Source organism: Oratosquilla oratoria, chromosome 33 (assembly GCF_046742065.1).
Source record: "Oratosquilla oratoria isolate Oo_2021 chromosome 33, ASM4674206v1, whole genome shotgun sequence".
Taxonomy (NCBI): Eukaryota; Metazoa; Arthropoda; class Malacostraca; order Stomatopoda; family Squillidae; genus Oratosquilla; species Oratosquilla oratoria.
In genome coordinates, this window is record NC_134809.1 from 22,892,254 (window position 1) to 22,901,136 (window position 8,883).

The 8,883-nt window shown below is 37.8% G+C and overlaps 1 long non-coding RNA gene across 1 annotated transcript; it reads left to right on the forward strand.

Annotated features, from left to right (window-relative positions):
* Window positions 1-4,383: 4,383 nt before the first annotated feature.
* LOC143018016 (uncharacterized) lies at window positions 4,384-5,418 on the forward strand. The gene is made up of 2 exons (XR_012965721.1): window positions 4,384-4,908; window positions 5,049-5,418. It is a non-coding gene; the product is annotated as an uncharacterized LOC143018016 (long non-coding RNA).
* The last annotated feature ends 3,465 nt before the right edge of the window (window positions 5,419-8,883 follow it).

The following is an 8,883-nucleotide window of genomic DNA, read 5'->3' on the forward strand; positions in this document are numbered from 1 at the left end:
TATATAATAAATCTGGTTACGTGTCGTACATCAATTCGAGATTAATTTTGAAAAAGATTCTTCATGCAAGATATATATTTAAACAATATTCGTACGTTTGGCAGCCAATAAAAATGCTATTATTTGTACTATTGAGTATTTTTTCTAAACGGTTATTTTTTCATCTCTTGGATAGTTCATGAAATATCAATTATCAAGCTGTTGTGACATTTGATGGTATACCTTTATGATTTAATAAAAATTTGCCCTGCGAATCATAGATCTTACTTCCTTATAATAACAATAGGCAGGATAGATAAGATGGGGGAGAGGGAGGGTGGGGGAATTGGGGGTTTAGTGGAAGGAAAGGATGAAATGGAAGGAAGTAAGAGATATGATAGATGTGGAGCAGACCCACTTGCTCGGTTAGTCTTTTGGACTTTTTTAATAGTAATAATAATAATAACAATAATAGTAATTTTATTTGGGAATAAATCAAATACATGAAATGCAGATAATGAAAAAACACATGGTTCGAAATTACAATTACAATTGCCTAGTTAACCTTGTTTACCTTCTTTATACACCAAAAGACAATGAATAACAATTGTTGAAGTGGAATTTCCTGGGGTGACCATTGTTTGTGGATGGGTTGGGTCCAGGAATTGGAAGGTGTGTGTGAATCATCATGGTCTTGGATCACGTGTTGGACTCGTGATCGACCGCTATTACCCTCCCAGTTCAGAGCTCATGTATGGTCGATGTATGGGTCACGTTGTGGCCTTACACACACACACACACACACACACATACGGATACATACATACATGCACGCATTCACACAAGGCCAAAATCAAGGCCAAATCAGATAACTACGAACAGGAACAAATAGTGTGTCCACTGAACTGGGACAGTGGGAATTAAGTGAAAAAGTGGATGAAGTGTAACAATAATAGAGGAAAATAAGTGTGGAGAAGAACATGGAAGACGACGAACAGGACCGAGGAAGTAAACAGAGCACCATTTGCACAACTTGTGAGAAGGTGGTCCGTGATGACGATAAAGGATTGGTATGTAATCTGTGTGATATGTGGCATCACGCAAAGTGTGAAAAGATGTCAGATGAAGTATATGAATTTTTAGCAGAAAATGAGGTAAGCACTATTCATTGGTATTGTAGCAAGTGTAATACAGTATTCAGCAAGATGGTTAAGCAGATCACCACAATTTCAAAGAGGCAGGATACTGTGGAAAAACGCATGGATGCCATTGAAATAGCGACTAATGAACAATGGATTGAGGTAAAGGAGGATATGGTAAACATGGAAATGAATATGAAAGCTGAAGTAAAAAAAGAAGTTAGTACAGGCCTGAAGGAAATAAAGAAAGATATAAGTAAGGAAATAAGAGATGATATAGTAGAGATAGAAAATAAAATGCAAACTAGTAAAACTGAATGGTTGAATTGTAAGGACAGGAATTTTGAAGGGATATTATTTTTGGAATTTCGTTTTATTTATCTTTATTTATTTGAGTGTTGACTTGAGAGACGGTTTTACTCAACCAAGAAGCAAAGTAGAAAATAGAGCCTTAATAGACCATGAATTTATTCTATTCTATGTCTGCCTATCAAGATGTGTTGGCAAAGAGCCTTACTATAATCATTGAAGAAAAACATACAATAGGAGATAGCTACAAATATATTTCAGCTGATTTTGGTTCAACTAAAGCTTCGAGACGACATTAGAATGTTCTCGAACATAGCGGGCGCACCGTAGCTCCGCCCACCCGTGACGTCACTAAACACGTTCGGACAGAGGCGTAAACTAAGGCCATTAATTTTAAGAGTAATAGGAAAAATTCCCAACTTTCAGTTCAGGATTCCACTAGAGAAATAGTTTAGGGAGAGATTGTAGCAGCTAGGGGCTCTGTTGAGAAGCGAAATGAAGTTTTACGAAATAATACAACAGGGAGGTTAGTAGTTTACCCATAGATACGAACACATAGGCGTCTCGTTCTTTTTGTGCGCAGCTAAAATTTTAATCTGATACCAAAAATGATTCCGATAACAGGTATGAACACGTTCTGTAAGATTAATGAAAACAAATGTCAATATGTGAGTTAAATGATATAGTGCAGATATAGTAGGTAGATAGTTATTATTATTATTAAGTTTTGAATCTGATGCCAAAAATGATTCCGATAACAGATATGGAAAAAGGGGTTTAAGGGAGTGTACTTCACAAACACTTTGCGTATATACATTAGCTATGAGGGTGTAATCCTTAGAGTACAATTCTGTCTGTGATCGTTCTCTAATAAGAGTACGGGGTTGAAGGTAGACACAGTGCTGGAAGTAGACACAATATTGTAAGTAGACTTATACAGTGACCGGAAGGTTGGAGCGTAAATAACTACGTTTTTCCACGTGCCTGTGACCTTACTTATGATGCCCATAATATATTTTTCATATTGTAAGGATCAATAGATTGTCTAGTTGGAGAAAACCACAATATACTTTTGTATTTCCTTACTATATTTTTGCTTCAGTGTAATAATTAACATATAGCAGACCTTCACTTACATGCTTTTACTACCCCCACATTATTGGTGGCCGAGCGGTGGGATTTACGCTATTAACCAACCTGAAGCTCACTTATCTGTGTGTCGACTTAGACAAAGCTTGTGTACCCTGTGGATTGGCAGTACAGTCATCAGAGACAGAATAGATCCTCGGCAGTCACTAAGAGTATAGAAATAGCGGATGAGATTGTGTGGGGAAGTGACGTGTTAAGGTGGAACTACACATAATTAAAGGCAGTCAGGTAAAAATGAACAATAAAACGGAATGGGAATCCAATTCGGGAGAGGAAGAAGAGACGAGAGCGAGGATGGAAGATAGACATGAATGGGAATCTAACCCAGGAGGAGCTGTTCTATTGGCCAAATTTAAAGGTAGATGTATGTAATTTTGTAAAGAAATGCATTACTTGTCAGAGGTTCAAGGGTACACAAGGGTTGTCACAGCAATACAAAGAGGTTCCCCCTGCTACAAAGGCAATGGAGAGAATAGGCATAGACCTAACAGATATGGTGTCCGGGACGCAGAGATATAGGTATATTATGACAATAATCGATCACTACAGTAGGTTCGTTAGGTTTTTCCCATTGAGAACAAAACACCACCAACACATACTACACTCCCTAACCCAGTTCTTCGCAGACTACGGCACCCCAGAGAGAATCGTAGCAGACAATGGAGCAGAATTCACCAACATGGCTTTCAAGAAGTTGTGTGGAGAACAGCAAATCACCCTGCTCTACACTACCCCAGACCATCCCCAAGCGAATGGAATGGTGGAGCGGATGCATCGAACATTGAAGAACATTGAAGACGGCTCATCGAAGAATACTGAAGGGAATCAATTGGAACAATCCGCCCAGTTGGCGCCATATCTAGTGATTTAAGGTGCTAAGATGACAGTAGTTAACTGCAATAGGAAATGTAGGGATCATATCGTGCCAGTATATGTCCAAAGAAAAAACGAATGCTCGTGCAAATTAATGCAAAGATGCCCTCAATGTTCCTATATATTGGACCATAAGGCTTAAATGTAACCCACCTATACTTTTATACATGTGTAAGGTTGAGATGTCCTAGGATTAAGGATGCATATATTTCATATGTTGTAAAAGGAAATTTCAGCAACAGCCAGGTGAAGGAACTAAATGTCAACTTAGGGGGAGGATAAAGAAGTCAATATTAGCCTAGGAGAGGGACTACAAACGATGGTTAGCGAGCACTTTCATTCGGAGTAGTATTGGAAAATGGGGAAATTCTTTAGCTCGAGTTGGGGTCATGAACCCAACTCAAATTCACAATTGCCCGCTTGACAGGGGTGTAGGACTTCAGGACCTGGTGGTCAATCGCCGATTGCCCAGAGGTGAGCCCACAGAAGGGGAAGTAGTGTGCCACCCATGGGGCGAAACCACAAGAGAGAGTCGTGGCTTAGCTCGGTCGTAGCGGCTATGCATGTCCAGTCAAGTAGTATGTAAGAGGTCAATTGGGGAACCCAGCCAATACGAAGACTGATGGAAAAGTCCACGGAGACATCCACAGTAAATTGGTGTACCCCCGGGTCACCTGAGATTCGTACACCTACGAGTGTGCTGAAGGGAGAGTGCCTCGTCAAGCTATCAAAAGGATAATCGCTTTCTGATGCAGGATGGATTTTTTTTTTCTTTTGCAGGGGGATTTGGACCACACCAAATAGAATCCTTCACGTGATGTTGCGGAATTTTTCTTACGGGGGGGCGTAGGGCCATGTAAGGACAGGAATTTTGAAGGGATATTATTTTTGGAATTTCGTTTTATTTATCTGTTTATTTGAGTGTTGACTTGAGAGACGGTTTTACTCAACCAAGAAGCAAAGTAGAAAATAGAGCCTTAATAGACCATGAATTTATTCTATTCTATGTCTGCCTATCAAGATGTGTTGGCAAAGAGCCTTACTATAATCATTGAAGAAAAACATACAATAGGAGATAGCTACAAATATATTTCAGCTGATTTTGGTTCAACTAAAGCTTCGAGACGACATTAGAATGTTCTCGAACATAGCGGGCGCACCGTAGCTCCGCCCACCCGTGACGTCACTAAACACGTTCGGACAGAGGCGTAAACTAAGGCCATTAATTTTAAGAGTAATAGGAAAAATTCCCAACTTTCAGTTCAGGATTCCACTAGAGAAATAGTTTAGGGAGAGATTGTAGCAGCTAGGGGCTCTGTTGAGAAGCGAAATGAAGTTTTACGAAATAATACAACAGGGAGGTTAGTAGTTTACCCATAGATACGAACACATAGCCGTCTCGTTCTTTTTGTGCGCAGCTAAAATTTTAATCTGATGCCAAAAATGATTCCGATAACAGGTATGAACACGTTCTGTAAGATTAATGAAAACAAATGTCAATATGTGAGTTAAATGATATAGTGCAGATATAGTAGGTAGATAGTTATTATTATTATTATTAAGTTTTGAATCTGATGCCAAAAATGATTCCGATAACAGATATGGAAAAAGGGGTTTAAGGGAGTGTACTTCACAAACACTTTGCGTATATACATTAGCTATGAGGGTGTAATCCTTAGAGTACAATTCTGTCTGTGATCGTTCTCTAATAAGAGTACGGGGTTGAAGGTAGACACAGTGCTGGAAGTAGACACAATATTGTAAGTAGACTTATACAGTGACCGGAAGGTTGGAGCGTAAATAACTACGTTTTTCCACGTGCCTGTGACCTTACTTATGATGCCCATAATATATTTTTCATATTGTAAGGATCAATAGATTGTCTAGTTGGAGAAAACCACAATATACTTTTGTATTTCCTTACTATATTTTTGCTTCAGTGTAATAATTAACATATAGCAGACCTTCACTTATATTCTTTTACTACCCCCACTTGGGCATAGGCCTTTTCGCTACCCAGAACCAACCCCGAACGACCTGAGGAAAGGGGACGGAGTCAGACGTGAATAACAAGGAGCAGTTTCCATTTATGGTCAGATATATCCATATAGACGATTGGGTGGTGGCAGCGTATACCTTGATTTTTTTTATTTCCCAAATCGTTCTTATGTGGGTATCTCTGATCACTCCCATTGGAGGTGCTCTTGGTTAAACACATCCTAATCAATCGACGGCACCACAGAATGAGGTGAAGGGAGCAGCAAAAATTGAAATTAAGGAAGAGATGGATAAGACATATAGTGATGTCCAGGAAAAAGGTGATACGGCTAGACCTGGTGGTAGTGATAAGCAAAACGATCAGAACTTTGTAGAAATGGCAACTAGGAAGTTGCAAAGTAGAATGGATAGAGTCAATAACATTGTACTTCATAGAATGCATGAAGAAGTGATTCCTGGGATGAATTTAGATATAAGAGAGCAGAAGGTATTGCATGACAAGTTGGTATTTATCGAACTTTGTAAGGAAATGGGAATCACCTGTTATGAAAGTGAGATAGAAGAAATAAGGAGATTGGGAAAGTATGAAGGATTAGATGAAGGCAGAGCGAGACCTATCTTGGTGACTCTGAAAGGAAATATTAAGGAAAGAATTATGAGGAATCTGTATAGGCTAAAAGATTCTAAATCAAGTTACGCAGACATATTTAAGAAAGTAGGGGTAACCCATGATATGACTAAGGAAGAGAGGAAAAGAGATAAGGACCTTAGGGAGGAAGCAGAAAAGAAAAATTCAGAGGAGAAGGACCAGGGAAACTTCTATGTAATCAGAGGGAGGCCGTGGAACAGATACCTATTGAAATTGAGGAAGAAAGAAACCCATATGACGAGGAACACTGGACACAACACAAGAGGGAAAAGGGCAACAAGTAGGAATGAAACAGAAAGTGGAAGTGACAGAAAACTAAGAGTGTCTTACACAAATATAGATGGATTAATAACAGGATTGAATGAGCTGAATGATTATCTGAAGGAAAAAGAACCGGACATAATGGGAATCGTGGAAACGAAATTAAAAGGTGAACTACCACCCAACAGTGTAGGTAATGATGCATATAATTATTGGATTAGAAACAGAGAGACAAAACAAGGGGGTGGAGTTATGTTCCTGACTAAGAAGGGTATAAATGTGAAGAGTGTTACATATGGAAAGAATCCAGTAGAGATGATTATGATCGAAGTGGAAGATAGAGATAAGAAGAACAGAAAGTTCGTGGTGAATTATGTGCCTCCGAAAACAGCCTCGTGGGAAGAGAGTGAACATAAAAGTATGTTAGAGGACACAAAGATAACATTAAGTAAGGTAATGGAAGATGGAGGAAGAATAGTTATGATGGGCGACTTTAATTGCAAAGAAGTCTGCTGGGAAGAGGTGACAGCAAAGGGTGGAGACGGCTCATGGGGAAATGTTCTACTCGAGATGATTGTTGATCATACAATGACACAGTGGATACAGGAGAACACTAGGTATAGAAATGAAGAAGAACCATCGAGACTGGACCTAATAATCACATCTGAACCTGGAATAGTGGAAAAGATTGAATATAAAACACCAATAAGTAAAGGTGACCATATATTGATTGAACTGGAATTAAATGAGGAAAAATACATGAAAAGAAATGAACAATATAGAAAAGGAAGAATGATGTATGAAAAAACAAACTTTGATAAAATAAGAGAATTCTTTCAAAAAGAAAACTGGGAAGGAATATACAAAGAAGGAACAACAGTGGAAGAGAAATGGAATATTTTGATTTTTTTTTTTATAAAAAAGGAGTGGAACAGTATGTCCCAAGACAAAAACAAGAAAAGAAATATATAAAATGTTGGTACAGCAAAGGTTGTGAGGAGTTAAAGGACAAAAGAGATAAAGCTTGGACTAGGTGGAGAAAGGACAAAGGACCTGAAAAGTGGAAAATATGTACTTGTTATAGAAATGAATATGTACAAGCGTGCAGAGAGGAAAAGAGAAAATATGAAAAAGATATCATAGAAAAGTGTAAAGATCAACCAAAGCTATTTTACAGATTTGTAAACAACAAACTGAAAAACAAACAAGATTTGGAAAAATTAAGGCAAGGAGGAGTTGAATATACAGAGGAATTAGAAATGGCAGAAATTATGAACAAGCATTTTAAATCAGTGTTTACAAGAGAGAACATACAACCTGAAGAGATCGAATGGAAAGAGAAAGTCCCCCCATGAAAGAAATAGAAGTAACAAAGAATGAAATATTGAAACACTTGAGTAATCTAGATGTTAGAAAATCGCATGGACCAGATGAAATAGCAAACTGGATTTTGAAAGAATGCAGGAAAGAACTGGCAGACAAAATACATAGCATAATAAACAGTTCCTTGAAAGAAGGAAAAGTCCCAGAAGATTGGAAAAGAGCAAATATAGTACCTATATATAAAGGGGGAAATAAGGAAGACCCTACCAACTATAGACCAGTCTCTCTAACAAGTACAATAGCAAAAATTTGTGAAAGAATTGTCAAAAGTAGATGGGTAAAATATTTAGAAAAAAAACAATGTGCTAAATACAAGGCAATTTGGATTCAGACAAGGACGATCATGCGTCACCAATTTGATATGTTTCTATTCAAGGCTAATAGACATAATACAAGAAAGAGATGGATGGGCTGATTGTGCATTTCTGGACTTGAAAAAGGCTTTTGACAAAGTACCACACAAAAAGTTGCTTAAGAAATTAGAAACTGAAGGAGGAATACAGGGCAAACTGCTTAAATGGATGGAAGACTTCTTGCAAGAAAGAAAAATGAGAGTGGTGATAAGAGATAAACACTCAGAATGGGATGAAGTAATAAGTGGTGTCCCACAAGGAACAGTTCTGGCCCCAATAATGTTTGCTATATATATTAATGATATGGATGAAGGAATTAAAAGTTATATGAGCTTCTTTGCAGATGATGCAAAACTGTTGAAAAAAGTGAAAACGGATGAAGATTGTGAGTCACTACAGAATGATCTGAACAAAGTACAGGAATGGAGTAGGAAGTGGGAGATGGAGTTCAACACTAAAAAGTGTAGTATAATGGAATTTGGAAAAAGCAAAAACAGAATAATAGGATCATATAAATTGGGAGAAGAAGGAATAAAAAAAGTAGAGAATGAGAAGGACCTGGGAGTCATTGTTATGAATAATATGTCACCTGAGAAACATATAAATAAGATTTTTGGAGAAACTTATAATTTGATAAGAACAATCAAAGTGGCATTTGCATACCTGGATGAAGAAATGGTGAAGAAAATTCTAACCACTCTGATAAAACCAAAATTGGAATATGCAGCAACAGTATGGTCACCAAGTACAAAAAAATGTATAAAAAAACTTGAAAGAATACAAAGAGCAA